Raw genomic sequence first — 7,005 nt, 5'->3', positions numbered from 1 at the left:
TAGTAAATACAAAATTTTCATCAATGGACTTTAACAAAGAAAGTAGAAAAAAGTAAAAAAGATAATCCTTCTATTCTAACCTGGGTTAGTTTTACGTAACATACACTATGTAAACTTTCAAAAAGGCAGCTGTTAATAAATAAAATAAAAAAAATCATTAAACAGCTTCATACATAAGTTTGAAAATGTGAAAAGAATATGCAATGTTTGACTTTTATCCGGATCATTTTGTAGATTAGTATAAAAATTGAAAATGACATCTGGTTAATAAATATACAGTTTTCCATTAAAAGATTTCCGTAAGTAAAGTAGAAAAAATTAAAATAGGAAGGATAAATTTAATTTGCCTATAATGGGTTAACTTTGTGGAACATCCAGTATATGGATTTTCAAAAAAGTGACTGGTTACTAAATATATAACTTTTCATGAAAAGGTTTGATTAAATGAAGTTGAAAGAAGTGAAAAGAATAACGAAAAGCCCAGCCTACCTGTGTCAGTTTTATGAAACATCCTGTACATAAATGTTTCAAAACGCGGTTAGTAGGACAAAATTTTTCATAAGAAATATTGGTCAATAAATTTTCGACCGTTCGAGCATTTTTTTTGGACACCCTGTATTGAAATATCTCATTAACTTTTAAAAAATCGGTTTAAAAGTAACTTCCATTAATGGTAATGAGTGCGAGAAAGACCGAAAGCTCTCTGAACGTAAGGATGCGTTCCTTTTCAGACTATCTAATCTTCTAAACTACAATCTTTCCGTTAGTCGGTAAACTGTAAACTTTATTTGGTGCCTGTAATACCGGCCGGTTATGGAAATGTCAAATATCAGATTAGTGTGTATTTTGTGAATATCTTAAGATAAAAGAAACTGCTAATGTAATTACTGAAATAATTCTAAATTATATTTAGGAGATTGAAATAGACCATATAGGTACGCGTGAAGCAATGTGTAATATTGATTTCATGTCCAGTTGAAACATATACCTAATATGAATAAGTGGAAATTTAAACGAAGAATGCAAGAATGCAATCCAATGCAATTGGTTTTTGTGATATTTTAAACTACAACTTGTATAAGCTGTTGGTATGGGGCAGGTATTTGAAGAAAGATATGAACTAATAGGAAATGTGCAATGGTTTTTAAGCATATGGATATTCAAAAGTTATGTGGCGAGCACTTTGTGTTTTGTAATGTGTCTGAAATGAAAACTGAAATAAAAAGAAGTCCATAGGAATGTGTTCAGTGATACCTAATACAAATTTTCCATCAAATAATTTTTGTAGAATTAATAATTGTATAGATAGAAAATGACTGCAATTGTATATTTTTAAAAGAAATAAATAAACAAATTACTGTATTTCTTATTGTGTAAACTGAAAGTAATGATTTTATAATTGTTTTCATTATAAGAAATTGTTTTTTTACTGGTATATAGGCATGTATGAAACCATCTTAGAAATTTTTAAGTTATATACCGGTTTAAGTTTTTTGTCTTGATTTGAAATTAATAAAATATTCAATCTCAATGCATTACACTATAGGTACAGGTATTAAGTACAATTAGTATAAATTATAATTACTTTAGATAAAAGTTCTAATGCTTTGAATTAAATTGAAATAGGTAGGTAGAACCGTCATATGTAATCTGCAATATTGAGGCTAGAAGTTTCTGAAATTTATTTTAACTGTATTCTAAAAAATTCTTCAAACCATTTTTGAAAATATTAGGTAATTAGAAAAGATGGGCACGTGAAATATTTTTTTTTATTAGTAATCCATAATATATTTAACATTATATATGTTTTGTGAAAAATAAATGTAGTACCTAATAGTTCTATACTTACTGGGTTGTAAGTTAAAATATGTAGGTTTTATTAAAAAAAATAGGGTAATTTTGAAAAATAAGAAATGTTATTAAAGAATAATATAGTGGGGTAAGTATATATTGTTTTTTTCAAATTCACTGAAATATCAGAAATATCACTATAAGTGAAATAGCAAACAATTACTTACCTGCAGGTATACAAAGGTGTTGAATGAAATAGAGTTCTAATAAAATAACAATTAATAATATTAACTGTACTGTAACTGTAATATTAATTTCATATTTTCGAATAGTATTTCTGTCTTAACTTGCTAGTCAAAAGATGACCTATTCTTTTCTTGAATTCCATAGGAAACTGAAAGTGGAGCCTTAAAAGGACTAACACCTTGTATATCATACCATATTTTGTAGTAAAATGTTTTTACTAACTTATTAGTTTTATAAATATGAAAAGAAATTTAGTAGTATTTCTAAATAATTAAGAATTGGTTATCCTATTCAATTAGACACATATTTTTCATATAGAAGTAAAAGACATTAATATTTGTCATTATATTTTGCACAATTCATGAGATTTAGGACATTAGTCTGTTGATTCTTAACATTGGTATCATCATTAGTAAAAAATTATAGTTCCATGAGTTGTCATTGTAGTAAATACATTCTTTATTGAGAAAAAGATAACATGGAGACAGACTTACTTACATGTTTAGCTAGCTAATAAAATTACAGGTACACCTAAAAGATAGAAAATCTGTGAGTTCAGTTTTTAACACACGTTTCACTTTTCCATAACATTTTTACATTGCACTTGCGAAACTTGTATACCTACTGGAATGGAGTTGAAATTTAATATTCAACCGAAGGGCATCTGGAAGACACATCGCACTGCGATATACTGCGATGATCACAGTATATCTTCAAAGAACAGCCAAACTTTATATTTATATTGTTTTGTATATAGACATATGAATCAGTACGTAGGTATTTGTTTGTTTGGCTGTGAAAATTCCTCGTGTGTTCAGATTATATTGTACTACTTACTATACCAAAAAGTTACTGAGGCAAAGAGGATATACAATCTTCTGACAGTACCTAGAACACGTNTTTTCATCAAAAGATTTGATTAAATGAAGTTGAAAGAAGTGAAAAGAATAAAGAAAAGCCAAACCTGTGTCAGTTTTATGAAACATCCAGTACATAAATGTTTCAAAAAGCAGTTAGTAGGACAAAATTTTTCATAAGAAATATTGGAGTCAATAAATTTCCGACTGTTCGAACAATTTTTTTGGACACCCTGTATTGAAATACCCCATTAATTTAAAAAAAATCGGTTTAAAAGTAACTTCCATTAATGGTAATGAGTGCCAGAAAGACCGAATTGCTTTGTCTCTCTCTGAACGTAAGAATACGTTCCTTTTCGGCCTATCTAATCTTCTAAACTACAATCATTGCGTTAGTCGGTAAACTGTAAACTTTATTTGGTGCCTGTAATACCGGCCCGTTATAGAAATGTCAAAATCAGTTTAATGAAAATGGTAGTTTGTGAATATCTTATAAGATAAAAGAAAATGCAAATGTAATTACTGAAATAATTCTAAATTATATTTAGGAGTTTGAAATAGACCGTATACCCGTGAAGCAATGTGTAATACTGATTTAATGTCCAGTTGAAACATATACCTAATATGAATAAGTGGAAATTTAAACAAAGAATGAAGTATGCATATATATAATTGGATTGAAAATTGGTTTTTGTGATATTATTTTAAACTGCAACTTATATGAGCTGTTAGTATGGAGCAGGTATTTGAAGAAAGATATGAATGAATAGGAAAAAGTGCAGTGATTTTTAAGTAAATGGATATTCAAAAGCTATGTGGCGAACACTGTGTTTTGTAATGTGTCTGAGATGAAAACTGAAATAAAAGAAGTCTATAGGAATGTGTTCAGTGATACCTAATACAAATTTTCCATCAATTAATTTTTATAGAATTAATAATTGTATAGATAGAAAATGACTGTAATTGTATCTTTTTAAAAGAAAATATATCATTACTTTTATTTGAAATGGAAGCCAATTTTTAAACATTGGTTTTTTTGTTAGCTTAAATAGACTTGTTTATGATAGAATGAATCGGAAATTGTAAATGTTCGTTTGAAATAAACTATAGGAATTTTTTATTAAGAATAAATTTTGTTAATTTGTTATACAAAATTGGATAACAAAGTTTGAGCAAGTACCTATATATTCTGTATTATCTCTATTAAAATAATAATGTTAAAAAAGTATTTTAATTTTATTTTAATAGGCAGAAGTAAAATATAAGTTGGTAGGTACATAGTATGAGGATATATATATACTTATTGTTTTGTAATGAAAAGTATAGAAGTAATGAAGTGATTTTAGTGGAAACATGTTATGTAAATATACATGTTTAGAGAGTAATGATTTGAATATATTTCCAAATATCTAAGTAAAGAATGATGAAATCTGATTTTTTTTAAAATAAAGTTTTACTTTTTCTCTCAAAATGTTTTTAAATAAAAAATAAACAAATTACTGTGTTTATTATTGTGTAAACTGAAAGTAATGATTTTATAATTGTTTTCATTATAAAAAATTGTTTTTTTACTGGTACATATGTATGAAACCATCTTAGAAATTTTTAAGTTATATACCAGATTAAGTTTTTTGAGTTGATTTGAAATTAGTATAAATTATAATTATTTTAGATAAAAGTGAATAATGATTTGAATGAAATTTAAATAGGTGCAATATTGAGGGTAGAAGTTTCTGAAATTTATTTTGACTGTATTCTAAAAAATTCGTCAAACCATATTTGAAAATATTAGGTAATTAAAAAAGATGGGCACGTGAAATATTTTTTTTTATTAGTAATCCATAATATATTTATTATATATCTTTTGTGAAAAATAAATGTAGTACCTAATAGTTGTATACTTACTGGGTTGTAAGTTAAAATATGTAGGTTTTAGGTATTAAAAAAAAATAGTAAATAATTTTGAAAAATAGGAAATGTTATTAAAGAATAATATAGTGGGGTAAGTATATATTGTTTTTTTCAAATTCACTGAAATATCAGAAATATCACTATAAGTGAAATAGCAAACAATTACTTACCTGCAGGTATACAAAGGTGTTGAATGAAATAGAGTTCTAATAAAATAACAATTAATAATATTAACTGTACTGTAACTGTAATATTAATTTCATATTTTCGAATAGTATTTCTGTCTTAAGTTGCTAGTCAAAAGATGACCTATTTTTTTCTTGAATAGCATAGGAAACTGAAAGTGGAGCCTTAAAAGAAGTAACACCTTGTATATCATACCATATTTTGTAGTAAAATGTTTTTATTAACTTATTAGTTTTATAAATATGAAAAGAAATTTTAGTAGTATTTCTAAATAATTAAGAATTGGTTATCCTATTCAATTACACATATTTTTCATATAGAAGTAAAAGAAATTAATATTTGTCAGTATGTTTTGCACAATTCATGAGATTTAGGAAAATTTATCTGTTGATTCTTAACATTGTATCATCATTAGTAAAAAATTATGGTTCCATGAGTATTCATTGTAGTAAATACATTCTTTATTGAGAAAAAGATAACATGGAGACAGACTTACTTACATGTTTAGCTAGCTAATAAAATTACAGGTATACCTAAAAGATAGAAAATCTGCGAGTTCAGTTTTTAACACACGTTTCACTTTTCCATAACATTTTTACATTGCACTTGCTAAACTTTTTTAAACATAGGGAAATTTAATATTCAACCGAAGGGCCTCTGGAAGACACACCGCAGTATCTCTTCAAAAAACAACCAAACTTTATAATTATATTGTTTTGTGTATAGACATACGATTCAGTACGTATTTGTTTGTTTGGCTGTGAAAATTCCTCGTGTGTTCAGATTATATTGTACTACTTACTATACTAAAAAGTTACTGTGGCAGAGAGGATATACAATCTTCTGACAGTACCTAGAACACGTTTCACAATTTTATAAGTAGCAGGTACTTGCGAAGGTCACTCGTTTTTTTATCACTGTAATCACTGGTGGCTTCCAGGGTTGAAGAATGCTTCGAGACTCCACATCAAATATCTCTATTCCAGTATGTGGTAGTTAAACTTGGTGATGTACTTTGTACTTCTCTCGATGTCAAGATTGGATTTGACAGATCACAGAATTAACAGGCTCGATTATGCACCATGGGAAAAGTAGATAAAGGTCTTCAAGGTTTGTCTCGGCATTCGTGGGGTCAAGTAACCCGCCTGTCCACGTAATTTTTTTCTTGGGAAACAAACTATACAAAAGCATTACAATACCAAAGAATACGACGTAAAACGGCCTCCGCTAGCGTGATATACACAAATAGGCGCATATAAAGTTGAAAATTTCCGTTTTTCCTACGAACAACGGGCGGCGGCCATATTGTCACAGCGAACTGTCACCAGTTTCACCGCTGTCATCGGCTGTCATAAACTCGCAAAATTTTTTATTTAAGGGTTTTATACCATGGCTTACGATCCGTTGGGGCTACTGCGGGGGCCGAATATAATTTTTCGCGGAAAGGGAAAGATATTGTGATGTCACTCGTGAAGAATTCTGTCGCGGAAACACCACGAACGTCACGTAAGAGCCGCGGAAAGTACGTTCTCTTTTCACCTGACATGAGAGACGCCCATGGCTAAACGCACAAATTTTATATCGCTAATGCCGGTCTTAAATTTTGTTACGTTCGACCTAAAAAAAGTTGATGGAGATATAGAAGAGAGAGATCGTCGCGACGCGTCCCCGGAAAGGCGTATCGGGGGGCCAACGCGGGCTTCCTCAGTCCTCGGGCGCGGTACGTACGCCGAAAGAAAGGACAGGGCTTCGTCCTCGCGCAGAAAGCGAAGGCCGATCGAGCGAGGGAAAAAAATTACGCCGTCGCGAAAACGGCGTTTTCGCCGAAATAATCCGGGCTTTATAAAATAATCGGGGTCTGGCGAGAGAGACGCGAGATGCAGACCCCTTTTGAAAAGCCAATTTCGGCGTTAAAAAGTAAAAAATACGCCGCAAAAATACGCCCGAGACGCTCGGAAAGGACGAAACTTTCGCGTAAAAGCGGAAGGAAGTCCCGATCCCTCCCGGGAAAAAA

This window comes from Anoplophora glabripennis, unplaced genomic scaffold, assembly GCF_000390285.2.
Source record: "Anoplophora glabripennis isolate ALB-LARVAE unplaced genomic scaffold, Agla_2.0 scaffold435, whole genome shotgun sequence".
NCBI classification, from domain to species: Eukaryota; Metazoa; Arthropoda; class Insecta; order Coleoptera; family Cerambycidae; genus Anoplophora; species Anoplophora glabripennis.
The sequence above is the reverse complement of the archived record's forward strand: the minus strand, read 5'-3'. Positions refer to the sequence as shown.